Source organism: Alosa pseudoharengus, unplaced genomic scaffold, assembly GCF_046254945.1.
Source record: "Alosa pseudoharengus isolate Yale_2024_CS ecotype anadromous, Long Island Sound unplaced genomic scaffold, YU_APseudo_1.1 YU_APseudo_1.1_scf_8, whole genome shotgun sequence".
NCBI classification, from domain to species: Eukaryota; Metazoa; Chordata; class Actinopteri; order Clupeiformes; family Clupeidae; genus Alosa; species Alosa pseudoharengus.
The window spans coordinates 34,431,346-34,448,416 of record NW_027468870.1 but is presented as its reverse complement, the minus strand read 5'-3'; positions in this window follow the sequence as shown (position 1 = coordinate 34,448,416).

Below are 17,071 nucleotides of genomic sequence, written 5' to 3'. Positions count from 1 at the left end.
GGGAATTCAGAGGACAAACTTAAGCCAATCGACCCTTAGCGTAACAGGCAGGTAACACAAAGCACATGGGGAACAGGCAAAAACAAACACAGGACAATACACAAAATGGCCACCAGGGTGGCACAAACTCATCAGTCCAGTCCAGATCCTGACACACACACACACACACACACACATACAGTATGCACACACACACACACACACACACACACACACACACACACACACACACACACACACACACACACACAAACGCACACACACTTGGACCTTGATGAAAGCACTTCCTAACCTCTATCAGACCCAATGTAATCCAGAGAGTATCAGAATCAATGCAGTCCACCCATTCCATTCAGTGGGTAGAATGAATTAATGATTGACAGGGGGTTATTGACGTTCGCTGATTCATGAATACAATCAAATTGTGATGACATTTTAGCTGCTAAATACTGATCCCAGGTGAGAGTATCTGTTTTCGTGATAGCCATCACAATGTAAAGCCAGCTAGCCATTCCAAACTAGTATCACTTACCACAGCTTTAAGTACCTAAGGAATCCAGCCAGGTCCCAATTGCACAGCTGATACAGCTACAGTATATCAAGCAGCTGGGTCCCACTGCAGCCCCTTTAGAAACACAATAAGACTGCTGTGGTTCATGCTTTGGCATTAGTCAAATGCAATTAGTTTGAGAGCAATTAAAGGATCATTCCAAACCATCGTTATCTACCACGCCAACCACCAATGTACAGTAACTTCAGCCCTGTTCTCTCTCCCGGGAAAACTTTTGATACCAGGGCTACATTGCAGTTGTAATAGATGTTTTAAATCATAACACAGAGACTTGTTGATTTTGGTCAAGTACTTTATTTATTTAGCATATACAATTGTTTTTGTTATTTGTTCATTTATGTCTTATGTTTTAGTTTTAGTAGTAGGCCAATTAGTCTTAATTTGTTTGTTTATGTCTTGGTGTCATGGGTACGCGCTGACAAGTACGCCGCTCCATCCGGCATCTTTTGTCTTGTGTGTCAATGTCTTGTGTTTGGAGTGCTTTGGGTTGCACTTTGAAAAAGTGCTAGCCTATATTTGTTTGTCTGTAAAAACTGATGTTATATGCTATAGTATGCTTGAAAAGTGCTATAAAAATCAATTTTATTATTACTGTATTATATTATTATAAATACTAAGTTTATTTTCAGAATTAGGGAGCTACAGATAGGAGTAGGAATGTATGCCTATATGGTCGTCCCTAATACATCAGCATACCTTGACTTACAAACCCCACTCAACATATACAACCGTAAACTGATAACACACAACCGGTGGTTGCAAAATGGGAAAAATGTCTTGAGAAGACATCTGATGAAGATAACCATACAACTTGAACTGTTCAAATGTAATTCTTGATTACTTTTGCTGGGTTATTTTTTTTTTTTAGGTTCATGCACAAGGCTTTGCACTTTGTTCTTTTACACTTCATTCTCTATAAACTAAAGGTAGCTCTAATATGTTGAGATAAATCCACAGTCCCCATACAAGTGTTGCAGGTCAAGATTTAGTAAAATAAATAAATAAATAAATAAAATAAATAAAATAAAGGCTAAATCTGCAAATGTTGATGGAATGGGCACCCAGCCACCCAGTGTTCCATCAATAACATATTTATGGGATGTCTACTGTGTTTGTCTCTGAGGTCACTGTTAAGGTCACAAGATTATAGAAGAAGCGCACTAGAGTCCTAGACATTTATGGCCCCAGCGGTCATAAGGTCCTCAGTGTTCACCCCACCAAAACATTCTTCTCATCAGACCGTTAAATAGAGGCATGGCAGTTTTAAAGTAATGTAATCAATTTTAAACCATGCCATAATATATTCTAAATGATGTTGTGTATATTCTTATGACATATACTACACACCATTCTACGTTATGTGCATCATATACTCAATATGATCTTCATATACATATCATATTACATGAGTGAGATGTGCAACTATAATTCAGCCTTTGGTAGGGGTAGTTGGTTATGTTACAAGACTGCTTAAATGAAAAGTAAAAATGGAGGTGTTTGTTCAGAACAAGGCTGAGCGAACATGGGTCTGTTTCTAATTTAAGAATTACTTTGAGCAAACATAGACCTCAGGACACATTGGGTTGAGGTAACATAGGTCTGTTTCTCAGAAAATTACTATGAGGGAACACAGGTCTTGGGGAACATGAGGCCGAGCAAGCTTCCCCAACGGACTTATACCTTCCACAGTGATCTAAAGCAGGCTAGCTAATGACAGACATACCTGTGTGCCATTCTGTTGCTCCCTGTCTCAGACTAATGCAGAGAGGCATGAGACAAAGCAGTATATAAATTGGCAAGTTATTCTCATAAATAAAACCTTTGCCAATTCATTTCTACAGTGTCAATAAATCGGAGTCTGTAAAGACATTAAAGTAAATTCTGATCTATTCTTCAAGAAAATGGTTACCATATGGTTGACAAGAATTTCATCACCACTTGTGATATATAGCGTATTGTATTTCTCAATGCTGTGAGGACAGTTGAAAGCTGGAAGGTGTTTTTTTCTCCAGGCGTTCTTAATATTGATAAACAAAAACTATGATCACTTTGTATTTTTTCTATATGGCGGTGTTTGAGTGAATGGGACCGACAGGGTTGTGTAATGGCGTTCTCTGCACTCTGTCCGGTGAGGATTTCTTGTTCGTATCGAATCATTAAGCAGTTCCGTGTGTGGGCACTTTGAAGATGGCCTGAGATTGATGGGTGGCGTGGCACTCCTCTCTGAGTCAAGTGTTTCATCATCAATCTCCAGACCCTCAACCCTTTGTTCATTTCTGTATGAAATCTGATACCTTGTCAAACAGCCTTCAACAGTCTGGAAGGGTCAAATATGAGAACTACATGTGTGTGTGTGTGTGTGTGTGTGTGTGTGTGTGTGTGTGTGTGTGTGTGTGTGTGTGTGTACAGGCCATACCCATTTCCAGCTGGTCAGCTTTATTATGGTATGTCATTGCTGAGCCTCAATATAATAGATCAGAGGCATAGCTGTGTGTAAATGGTTCGAGTCGGCAGACCGTGGGATTGAATTCCTTTTTTTTTTTTTTTTTGCTGTAGCATGTGCCTCCTCTGTCATAGCTCCCCTCCTTGCTTCCCAAAAAAGTCCCACAGTTGTTTCCCCTTTCCCCTTCTTGGCCAATGCTGAGGGGCGGCCTTATCTCCTCTCCTCCTCCAGCCAAACCCCCCTCATCTGATGCGATGGAGGGCGGCTGGAAAACAGAGCGTTTGTGTGATTTGCACTTTGGCGGTGATATCTATCAGACGGTCATCTACAGACAATGCTTCCCTCCCGAGCTCGATCCATCACTAGAATACAGTGCAAGTGTTCCCAGAAATGATGGTGCGATGAGTGTGTGTTCTTTCCCCAGTTTTCTCACAACTCTGACACATACTTTGAAGAGGCTGAGTGTTCACGTCAGTTTCGACGTTCCACAGAGATAATTTGTCTTTGTGTTCCTTTTTATCACTTCTGGATGAATACAATGTCCTCTTTATTGTTTTGTAGTTGTGCTGCTTAGTCCACTGCAAAAACAGAACCAGATTTTTTCGCCATCTATGTAAACAGACAGAGGAACCAATTGCACTGGAAAATAAAGAACAGGATTAAGAGTAAAAATAATAAAGTAATACAATTGTATAATGAAGTTACTTGCCCAAGTAGAGTCCTGTTGTATGAATAAAGACAAAACACAGAGTAACCCTGGCCAATAACATCTCAGCACAGACCTTGACTTTTATTAAGACAATGTGGCAATAGATGTCCTACTATAAGACTGACATTGCAGTGTAGGGACGCTGATAAAAATCTGAAATTGTTTAAACATATCCTTTATCATTCATGCAAGAGGCTTTCACTTTTTATCATTTCCCATCTTTGGTCAAGCAGTAAAACCAGCCTGTGTATTTCATTAGTTGATCCCAATAACTATCACAGTGAATTCCGCTGATTTTGTTTTTGTGGTTTTGTTTGACCAGTACTAGCAATGTGACACATGAAAAGTATGAAATTGTTTTAACATATCATTTATCGTTTATTTAAGAGGTTTTCACTTTTTATCATTTTTATAACTGTATCCAGTTTGTTAGACCAGCCTCTTTATTTTATGAGTTGATCCCAATCTCTAGTGGTAAACCCTATACCACAGGGAATTCCACTGTTTTTATTTTCCCAAGTCATTTTATTTGACTACAGTGCAATGTGACAGATGAAAAGAAAAAGGAAAACTTTTTTAGATGATACCCCGATGAAACGTTAGACCAATAACATTCCAAATATAATACATAAAAGAATAAAAACAAATGAAAAAATAAAGACAAAGCATATTTAGTGTACGCCTCATTAGGCCACTTACAATGTCTCATTCATCAGATAACAGGTCTTCGAGTCAACATTGTGTTTGTTTTAACTGCAATTTAGCTTGCACTGGCTACTGCATGTCTGTGTGTCTGTGTGTCTCTTTGACCTTAATGTAAAGGCTGGAAATCTGGAACCTGCCAGACAGTGACCTAACCAAGCTGTCAACTTTCAACATGATGGGCCACAATGAAAGTTACTCAAACAAGCAGTTCTGAACAGGAAACACACTGCCAGACGGCACCATGGAAACACCGGAATATAAATAAATGGTTGGCCAAAACAATAAGGTCAGAAGGTGAGGACACAAGGACACATGCATGTTATTGGTCATTAGAACTACAGAACCACTGCAGCCTTTGTTCCCTTCTTTGAGGAAATGGTCACGTTCCCTCAGCCATATATAACACGTCTTTCTGGTGAATGGCAGCGTGTTGGCCCAACCATATACACTCAGTCAATGCAATTTCATAATGGGAAACAGCCACATATTCCCTTGAGCCTCATTCTCTTACAATAAAGCGGAGAAATAAGAGCCATACTTGTATCATAGTAGCATGTACTATCTAACAGTAGATATATAGCATTATATTGTGCATGGTATGGACATCTTAGTACAAGAAAGAAACTCCCACTGTATGGACATCTTTCTACAGTAAAGAAACTTCCATTGTAACTGTTACCACACACCATTCACTCTCTTGCCCACACGGAAAAGCACAAAGAAATTGGTACTAAGCGTATTTATAAACATTGGTCTGAGATTGTCTAACAGTTAAACATTGTTGTGTCTTATATATTTGGGTAAAGATTAAGTCTAATTCAAATGATGGTGGCATGGTAATGGTTCATTAGCAAAAGTGATGGATAGAAACATCAGGAGTGTTGAAAAGGCGTAGGCCTATAATTTGATGATGTGTGTAAATAACGATAGTAGAGAGAAAAAAAACATAATGTTTGATACTTTTGATTGAAGTCAAAATCCAGTACTTCCTCCAGATGTCCATTGTTCGATAGAAATGTATTCTAGGAGTGAACATGTTTTATGTGGGCAGAGTTTAGTCTTTAGTTTATTTTGACTGTTTTAACTTTAACTAGATGTACCGCATAGCGGTACAAAATATGACCGCCGCTCAGTCCTGTACATCCGTTCCGCGAAAATAAATCACACTTCAGTTTGTCTCCATATTTTACTCCATCCCCTACTCTTGAAACTTTTGTGTATGCTTGTTTGGCATGCCTGAGTGTGTGTGTGCGGCTGCACAGAAAGTAGCCTACTGGTGCTGAAAAGGTGAATAGATTGTAGAATAGCCAAAGAAGATGTAGCATTGTTATAAAACCTTTAAAATCTCTAAACAATCACAAGTAGGGCAGTTCAGTTCATTTATAAACAAAAACATCTCTGTCAGTTCCATGCCGTTTTCAACAGCTATCAAAAACAAAGGTCATTTTTGGATGGATGGATTTTTTGTGAATGTCTTCTTCTACATAAGAGTTTAGTCATCTTTAGTTCATGTAATACTTTATTGTCAATGCACAAATTAAGTAACAGTAGTCTGAAACGAAATGCTGTTTTACATCTAACCAGTGGTGCAAATAACAGACATGTCCAAATGGGCCTTGATGAAATGCGTCGCTAGACTGTTCATACACATTTTAACGGGCCAAAGTTGAAGAGCTGTTGTCTGTTATTGTTATATGTGTTATATAAATATAGGCTGATTCATGTTCCCTTGCATTGTGTAACTGAGGTCCATGGCTAGTCTGGCTTTCACCAGACCAAGCTCAATCTTTTAAGAAATCAAAAAATAAATAGCGGGCAGATCAGGCTGGGTTCACCCAGCCTAGTCCATAGGCACCCGAATTTTCCGATTGAGATATCCACGCTCTGGCTATTCTAAATGCAAAAATGCATCAGGGAGTTATGACAAAACTGTAACTAACAAACTAGACCCTAATAGAAAGCTGTTAGCTTCCCTAAGCTACAGGTAGGCTTATAAGGTAGGCCTATTTACAACATAAATTGTCAATAGGCTATGCTGGCGACACAAATAAAATCTCCTTTGGAAACCAATGGCTTACGCCTTACAGTATCAAGCGGACTTAAACTGGCATACCGTGGCGAAAAGTTGTAGCCTAATAAAATTCACGCAGCTCCATGAGTCAAGGAAATGGAATGAAGGAAGGAATGAAGTAGCCACTTCTAAATGGGACCCACTACACAGTAGCTTAAAGGAATTATCCGGAGTAAAATGCACTTTAGATCGATTTACGGATGATTGGGGGTACATACGTTGAGTTGACATCAAAATCATGTCATTCGGATGTGTTTTGAGAAAGTTCGATTGTACCGTTTTCAGTCACAACTCGTAGCCTGGAAGTGAGCGTTTACAAATTTAATTTGTATTTCAATTGCGCTGCTACAAAACGCTATTTGTATACCTCGTCTACAGTTCCAAACAACATAACACTTATGTGGTAGTGAGTAGATGGTCCCTTAAGCCAAACCGAAGTATCCCGAGGTCTTTATGTGGTCGAATAGAGAGTCCAGAATGAATTTCATCAAGCCAGTACCTTTCCGGAAATGTTGCCATCTTTGCCCGCCATCTTCAGGGGAAAGTCCGTAGGAGTCTTATTGCTGAGTGTGTTGTAACAAAAATTCACAATTTCGTCGCCGTTTAAAAAAAAAAAAAAAACATAGTCCAGTATTTCTTTCGAAATTGAAATGAAGTTGTATGGACTGGACTATGTTTTTTTTTTTTTTTTTAAATGGCGACGAAATTGTGAATTTCCAGAGCATGTTACAACACACTCAGCAATAAGACTCCTACGGACTTTCCCCTGAAGAGGCAGCAAAGATGGCAATCATCCAATCATCCGTAAATCGATCTAAAGTGCATTTTACTCCGGATAATTCCTTTAAGGTGTGTTGCTAAAGCAGCCATAATGAAATGAAGGTGTCATTGTTTGGATACTTCACACACACGTGCTTTTTAATTTCACAGACTACAACTACCAAGCTGGAATCAAAGCACATCGATTCCCCTCTCACACCCTGCATGCACTTAAAACAAAATAAACAGGCGTCTCAGTCTCACGCATGTATAGGCAAAACTGTATCAGACCGGTGTAACGTTGGTAAAACTTCCATTGCACAGAATGATTTTTGTAGCACGTGCAACAAATGACAGTCGAAAGATACAATTATAGTGCTGCTATCAATTTGCTTGGTATAACCGCATTTATAGTTTTCTACAAATGCAATCAATCAAATTGGCCTCCATCACTCAACCAACGCTAACGGTAACATTACTTATTGATATTATAAGATTAACGTACCTGCAGTAAAAACCAAGCATGTCCAGAAAACATCCTCAGATTTATTTCGGCTTCAAGAAGAAATGGGAACTAGATGTACCGCAGAGCGGTACAAAATATGACCGCCGCCCAGTCCAGCACATTTTTTCCACAAAAATAAATCACGCTGATAGGCCTATATGATTCTAACTGTCTCACTAAATTGCATTATCCACACTCAATTCTCACTGGTATCTGCTAGACAACAAGTACCAAAACATGATTAGTTCATAGATTTCACATGTAAAATTAATTTTATACAACCCCACTCCCATCTTGCCTGTTCATAATTCTGAGAAATTCTTGAATTGTGTGCATGTGTGCGTGCACACGTTTATGTGTGTGGGTGTGTGTGTGTGTGTGTGTCTGTGTGTGTGCGTGCTTGTGTGTTTCTCTGCGTATGTGTGTTTGTACATATGTCTACTGTGTGAGTATGTGTCATACGTATGATTATTGTGAATGTATGTGTGTGCGTGTATATCTGTTTGTGCACATGTGTGCACATGGAATGGGTTAACATGACCCCTGGAGGAAAACATACGGAAAAAATTGGTCATCCTAGGCCCTACGGTTCTCAAGATATTCACAGAAAACTGTGTCTGCCCTACCCTCCTTTTGGGGGGTCCAGTCCAGCGGGGGGGCCACAGATCAAAACGAAAAACGATGGTTCCATGCTATCCATGTGGGGTTACATGCCCACCAAGTTTCGTGTACCCCGGTCTTTCAGTGTCCCGGGGGTCACTAAATGCACACATAAATTATTTTATTGTAAGGCCCCCCATGAACGAAAGTTGGCATGCATTCGGAAGGTGTCATAATGATCCTACACTTTCAATTTCGTGCAGTTTTGACCATGTCAGCCAGAGATATTGTGATGAAAACACCTAATTTTTTGCTTTTTAATTTTTAACTAGGTGGCGCTATACATGAAATTAGTGGTAATGGGATGGGTTGACATGCCCCCTTAAAAAAAGGTGGACCTCCTAGGCCCTACGGTTCTCGAGATATTCACAGAAAACTGTCTCCGGCCACCTACAGGCCAGTTGGTGTATAGTAACATAAATTAATTTATTGTGTGGCCCCCCATGAACGGAATTCCACGAAACTTGGCGTGCATTCAGAGGGTGTCATAATGATCCTACACTTCCAATTTCGTGCAGTTTTGACTATGTTAGGTCACAGATACCTGCGATTACAACACCTCATTTTTACTTTTTTGTGTTTAACTAGGTGGCGCTATACATGAAATGAGTGGTTATGGAATGGGTTGACATGGCCCCTTGAGATCAACATACAAAAAAAATGGTCCTCCTGAACCCTACGGTTCTCGAGATATTCACAGAAAACTGTGTCTGCCCTACCCTCCTTTTGGGGGGTCCAGTCCAGCGGGGGGGCCACAGATCAAAATGAAAAACGATGGTTCCATGCTATCCATGTGGGGTTACATGCCCACCAAGTTTCGTGTACCCCGGTCTGTCAGTGTCCCGGGAATCCTTGATGGAAATTTGGACATGCGAAAAAGAAAAAAAAAAAACATCATCCTATCCTTATTAGACGTTCTCTGCAGTAAAGCGTCCATTGTTTTTCCAACCCACTTTTAACTTCCAACAAAATTACGTCTCATTGCAACGATGCGCCATCTAGTGGACAAAGACTACTTATCGCCAATACTGGAAATGCAGCCATGATGATGATGAATATTTATTTTGGCTTTCTTTTAATGCTACTAAATTTGTAATTATGTATCGGCTGTTCTAATACCGATAGTATGTGGGTGCCTGTGTGAGTGTGCATGTGTATGTGCACCGCCATCTACAGGCCAATGAGTGTACAGTCACTAAATGTACACAAAACCTAATTTTTTTTAGACCCCCCATGGATGAAATTCTACGAAACTTGGCATACCCCCAGAGAATGCCAGGTCAATCATACACATAAAATGTGGTGCAGTTCTGAACATCTTAACTGAAGATAGGGGCGATTAAAGCAGAATAATATTGCATTTTCATTTTTTACCGGGGGGGTGCAAATCACAAATGAGTGATTATGGGCCAGATTGATGTGGGCCCTTGAGACCAACATACCATAAAAGATTCTTCATCCTCAGTGCCACGGTTCTGGTACCAGGTTTTTTTGCGGTTAGGGGGGCCCAGCACGGGGGGGGAGTGGCCCCCGGGGACGAAACGAAATTTTTCCGTAAAAGTCTAGTGGGGCTACATACCCACCAAATTTCATGTGCCCCGGTGGTTCGGTGTCCCGGGTATCGTTGACCAAAAATTCAGGAAGTAGATGACGGGAAAAAAAAAAAAAAACTTTGACAATCCCTATATGACAGCTTCGCTAGCGGCGGTCATAATGATAATTTGGTTCTTTGATGGTAAGATCATGCTCTGTATTTGTTCATAGAGTACCCTGGTAAAACATGACTTCATCCAATGTTATTAATAATTTGCTACATACTGTATTATCACAATATATTATTCTGACAGCTGTTTTGGCTGAATTCAAGATGTTACAGCCAATAAACCACAACAAAAGGAAAAGATGATATGGAATAGATTAAAATACTTTTCATGTAATAACATTGTTATAAAGACTTTAAATCAGCCCAACATCAAGACCTTGACTTTGGTGAAGAGGTTCTTGGTGAATCGTTGTCATGTCAGTGTTAAATCAATCTTAAATGCATTTTTGATTATCAACAACAAGCGTCTGTAGAAAAATGCTCTTTCTCCCTTAAATAACATTGCAAAGTGAAATCCATTTCAATTGCCAGGTCAACATGCAGAATGACTCTGTAAAACCCATGCTGTTCGTACAGGAATGCACACAGCCAGGTGTGAAGTTAAGGGGTGTCAAAGGCCACGCAACGTCACCAAAGAGCACACAGGGTTTTTTTCCCCTCCACAGCACACCACTTACCCTTAAAGCTCCTCTTATTGGGCCATAGGCTAGTGCCACATCCTCACACAAGCACAGGCTCCAGACCTCGGAGTGTGCTCATGATGTCATCCGCTCAATCACTACCAGATTGGGGCTTAGCTTGAGCTGGACCTCAAAGAGAACTGCCGTCCACATGGGACGAGCCGTTACTTTCTACTTGTCATCGTTCACTTAAAAGGTCCGGAGGCGATCCAAAACACATACGTCCGAGCCCTTTGCACCTTGCGCCATAAATTACCCATAAACCCCCACATTTCTAATGTGCAGCGAGATGTTCTGGACAGAGCAAAAAAAGCACAGAATCTATATCATAATTACAATATTGTGAGCACATGTGAAACAGCACCTTGTGAAAGATGTCTAAGTTCAACTTATTAATTTGACTATTAATTGTGGGGTAATTTGTGGTACTTAAGAGGCATGTGTTCCCACTTGCTTTCTTTCCATCTCCGCAGAAGAAATCTCTCTCTAAGATGTATGCTGCATGATTGCTGTATTTATGTACTTGAGCTGTGGGAGGTATGTTTGTAGAATGGGTGCAATGAACTGAGATGAAGTCAAATCATGAGTCTTATGCTTGAACATCACAGCTGACCAAGCATACATTGCCAGACACTTCCATAATTAATGTAGCATATTGTATATGAATGTACACAAATGAACACACACACACACACACACACACACACACACACACTCTTTCTCTGAATAGCCAGAGTCTTTTACTCTCACACGCACACACATGCACCAATATTCTGTACTGGCTCACACACTCGCAAATGTAATTGAATTTGTCCAACATTCAGAGAGGCAGAAACAGACGGACAGTGACATGCCACCACCCTCCCTCAGCCCTGGACGGCCCATCTCTAAACAGGCTTCCCGGGCCTCTTCAACCACACACATGCTTCTCTGATGCAGGCCCCTTGGACACACAACAGTCAAATGGAACAAGCCTCCACTAAGCCTCTGAAGAGGATACTCTCTCACTGCCCTTTTCTCAAGCTCTTACATCCATAGAGTCCTCCAAATGTAAAAAAATAAATTTTGTTGGGTGTTTTAAAACGTACAATTAAAAAACTACATTAGGACATACATTTTTGTTATTACTAATTTATTATAAGACATTATTAATGTGTTATAAACCAGTATTGAATAGGCAGACAATACTGTGGATTTCTGTTCATCACTTCTGTGTTATAAACCAGTATTGAATAGGCAGACAATACTGTGGATTTCTGTTTATCACTTCTGTTTATGTTGTCTGCTAATACTTGTTCTTTCATGCATTCCAATAAGCATAGCGAAAACATATCAATGCAAAAGCCTGCCACTCATCAAAAGCAGTTGTCATTTTGACCTTGTCGACACCAGATTGACACAGCTGGCACTGATTGCACTGAAAGCCATAACAACAGCTCCCCAACCTGCGCGGATGCTGTCATGCACACGGTCAGGTACATGTTGTTTCAGCTGCGGGGTCCCTGCTGCGGCCGTGTTGGTTTATTTGCAATCTTCTTGTGTCACCACTCCGCTTTGCTTTACGGCGTGCGTGCGTGTGTGCGCGCTCGGACCTGCAGTCTGGTCGGTGTCCCCTGCGCTGTGTGCTGCTCATTTCACGGAGCAATGAGAAATTTAATGCGGTACTCACCTCTCCAGAATGTCCGTCATTGTAGCATGATGTATCAGTTACTCCTATGTAAACAGTTTTTATTAGCTTTAGGAAATGATGGTGGTAATTAGATTGTTAGTAATAGTTACCAATTATACATTGGGGCAGGTATACCTAAACCCTATACAGTATTTTACATTGGGTCAGGAGGGACCTTTAAAACACGGTGCATGTCTACCAAACAGAAGGCCCTCATTCTCATTTCCTGTCTAAATTATGGTGAAATTACTGCTTTAGCCAGTGCTGTGAATGAGCCCCACTGTTTGCTTAGCCTTTGACTTCTCCTCCTTTACCTCCACTAATTCTCTCTGTCTTTCTCTCTCTTTCTCTCTCTCACTGGAGTTTTCCCTCCCTCTGCTAAAGAGCTTAATAAAGCATGCTGTGGCCCTTCATTATCGAGAGGTGCTCGTTAAATGGGAGTTAATGGCTAGTAGTTTTCATTAAGATTAATACATCAGGTGGCAGCACGACCACCAGGCAGTGAACCACGGGGTCACTAGGTCATATCCCTAATGGTAAACTCTGCACACGCTGTTACAGGAGGTGACATGGTGTGCAGAGAGCAATGAACAGGAGAGCATTAAACAGCAACTAATAATCCTCAAGTGCACCTAGTGGTCTTTTATCAACAAGTCCACGTGACTAGCTGCTTTTATTACTGAAACTGTTGTTAGGTGCTGTCTTAAGCACGTTAGCCAGGCTTTCAGTTTCCCGTATACCCCTTTCTCAGTCTGTAAAAGCCCAATCCGAATGGTCTAATAGTAATAGGTAATTTCCTAAACATGGCTATCTTATGATAATCCCATTGGAATTTCCTCATCGTCGTAGTATTAGTTTTAATCAAATGCAGTATATTTTTCTTGGACAACTTTGTAGGGGTTTTCCCCCCAACATATTGTGCATGTTGATCATTTTCATACTCCCCTCCAGCCTTTCCAAACACAAGCATCTGCTCAAGGACTTAACACTCCGAGAACATGCACCGAAACAATATCAAAAGAAACAAGCCTCTGATATTCACAACAATTTCAATCAAAGCTACAATTCCTTCAGGCCAAACATACTGTTCATCCATGTTGGTTTGTCATTTAATATCTTTCGTGTGGAGGTCTCTTCCACATCTTGAATAGCACACAGCACCTTCTTTTGTTGCTGATTGTGTGTACTTCAAATACCACAATCGAAGTGTGCATAATCAACACCATCTTTGATTTTCCTCCATCTGTGTAAATATATTCGAGCATGTGGAACGACGACCTTAATGACAGATAAATTGAGCTGATAGAGCTTCAAAGGATATACTGTAAAATAAGCAGTTGGCATCAGTATTGTATATGACAACATTTTTAATGGCTGACTACAAATTAATGTTTTTGTAAATGCCAAGTATTAGGAAAATAAAACTGTTGAAAATTATACACATCTTGTAAAGTGCTTCATTGTGTGCCAACATTTTCACCCAATGAGTGAGATGTGGACAAGCTATCAGTCTTGTTTTTTTGTTTTTCTCTCAATCACTGCTCGGCCTTTGATACAGTCAACCGTGAGATTGGTCTTGATGAGCTGGTGCAGGGCCCCTGACGTGGACGTTACTGACGCGCAGTGAGGCCAATCTGACACTTCTGGCAACCACAAGAGGTGTTACAAATTCAGACTGCTCTTCAAAAATAAACCTAATCAGATTATTTTGTGGTTTTAAATAAGGGGCCTTTCACACGAGAAGCAACACCCGCTAGAATTCAATTCATCAGGCAAAGTGGGCAAGCGGGCGATTTCAATGGTGGTATGGCGGGCAAGCGCAGTCCTGACATTCTTGCCGCTTGCATGCACGAATGGAAAACATGCCAACCTGCCAAAAACCCACAAAAAAATGTTCAGCTTTTGAGGTGGCATTGCGGGCACTTCAGTTTAGAGTTGTAGACTCTTTCAGATGACAGGCGGGATGAGAGGGTGTGGGGCAGAGAACAAGGAGTGCTTTCCATCTGAAAAGCACCTAAAGCAGAAATTTGTTGTTAACCTTTGATATATTCTCAGTGCTGTTGTGGCAGCACTGAACTCAACAGTCAATGTGTGGTGATAATCTTGTTTTGTCTGATGTTTTGTCTAAATATTTTAGTGCATGTGTGTTATGGTGACTTGGACAAAAACCTTTAGCAGTTTGAAGTCTTGTTTTTCTTTCAACATTTATTTGAAAGGATTTGAAAAATACTATAATGAGGAGAGGAATTTAGACTTATCTGTTTCTTACTTACCTAGTCATGCAAAACAGTCCCATGTCTACAGATACTGTGGCTTATCAATTAAGACCTTATCAGCCTAGACAGGTTTACTAGTGTGTACCATCAAGTCTTTGAAGATCATTTGAAATGCAACAAAAAGTAGCTGATCTAGTATCAGTTAAAAAGGGTTCACGCTGCACTTTTCATGCAGGGTGGGCCAAACTAATTGTTACCAACATGAACCTTTTCACCTTCTTCTTTACTCCCACCACAACCAGTGCTGTCTGTTACTGTTATGACAGTATGGCTTCTAGTTTCCATAGACTCTTTTTTCATGTCTTCCTCTATGTTATGAAGCCTGTAAGAAAAACTTGTTTTTGGGATAACACACAACACACAAACAAAATGCATTGACATGCTATTTGGATGTGTTGTTCTCTACATAGTGCACTTTTATTGGATGAATTTGGAAGAAAGGGGCTGAGCTAAGGTTTATAAGGTTTTGTTAACCATGTTTAGAATTTGTTGTAGGCCTTGTTATACTGCTGTCTTGTCATTATTGTAGATCTAATTGTTACTGCTTGTTTGTAAATGTTTGTTTATGTTTATGTTATTTACATGAAGTTGATCCTGGTTATCTAATGAAATGGACATTAATAAATAAAATACAATAAAAAAAAAATACTTTTGTGAAACACATGTGTCAGTGTCTTGTTTTCGTAGTAGAATGAAGCACACAGAGAAGCAGTCACCATCAGCTAGTCTGTATTACAACTTTTCTCTTTCCTTCCCACTTCAGAGTATAAAGACATCCCATAGACATTCCTGGCCCGCCAACTACTGGCTTAGTGTCAACACCGAAATGAGAAAAATGCAACATTTGTGAAAAATGTTCTGTAATAAAGGCTTCATTTAGGAAGATTATGGAAGTATGGAACAGTATGGAAGTCACAGGCAACAGATACTGTATGTTAAAAAAAAAGGATTCCTGTAAGAAATACATATAAATGATATAAAAGGGAATATAGCATTTTGTCAATTCCGTCAGATGTCTGATCTGCTTTCACTTTGACATTAAAGAGGGTTTTTTTTTGTAAATTATTATTAAAAGGGACAAATTAAATTGATCAAGATTTCATTTATAAAAGCAGTAAAGGGGGAAATATCTAAGGGGGTGAATACTATAGCCACTGTATATCTGCCTAGGTGATGGATTTCATTGAAGAGGAACATGTGAGTCGCCTGTTACCGATTCTTGGTATTTGTGAGGGTTCAGTAGTAATTTTGAATGTAAAATGTTCCTCTGTTGATAACCTTGTCAACTCCGTCAGATGGACTTAATTAATATGGATAATTAATTTCAAAACCAGTGTGCATTATTAAGGGAACCAAGAGACTGATAAATCAAACTAATTGTGGTAAATTATTCAAAAAATAATGTTATAGATATTTCTATGTGTCTGATGGTGTTGACAAAAATCGAGTGCGGGTCCAGCAAACATGTAATTGATTAAATCTTCAATTTTTTTTTTTTTAGAAACTTGTTTTGTCCCTAATCTCAAGAATCACTGATGTCTTAACATTCATTCATAACTTTCTTTGCATTCATTTGATTCCCAATCAAGATACACTGCTAATAATTGCTTTACATTGTTAAACTTCTGTATGGACTTCTGGAAAGTTCTGAAATGCAAAATAATAGAATTTTAAACATGTGATCAAATATGCGATTAATCGCAAAAAAATAATCGTTTGACAGCCCTATTCAGAACCATTACAGATGATTCAGAATGCAGTGGCACATCTGGTCTTTAATCGGTCAAAGACACATGTAACTTCTTCGTTAGTTACTCTTCATTGACTTCCTATAGCAACCAGAATTAAATTCAAATCCCTCACTCTGGCCTATAGGACACTTACTGGATCTGCACTTTGCTATCTTAATTCCATGAGCCAGCTCTACGTCCCCTCTCACCTAGCCTGGGAATACCCAAACGAACTTTCAGCAAATTTGAAATTTGCTATACGTCTGGCCAAGAGGCCATTGAAGCCCATTGAAGGCAGTTGAGTGGTTCAGAAACTACTGTATCTTGTGATAGCAATAATTTTACGGTTAAAATTAATAATAATTTAATTTCTAGACTATTTTTATTTGGCCATGTGACCCTTCTTGGTTTAAAACAAAGACACCCTCCCCTCCCCCAGTGGAATGCTAATGTAGTGGTTCAAGGGCTACAGGTACACAGGACAAAGGATGTTACCTTGATATAATGTATCCATGTGTCATGAAATGTAAATGTATTCATGTTCGGTATCATTGTGATAGTCTCAGTCCAAGGATTGTAATGATTTGATTGTGAGAATGTTTGGAACATTCTATAAGTGATATTTCTGATATATAAGATATCTCTCCTCATGCTATTCTGATAAGAATGGATAGGTGTGTGAGTAGGTGT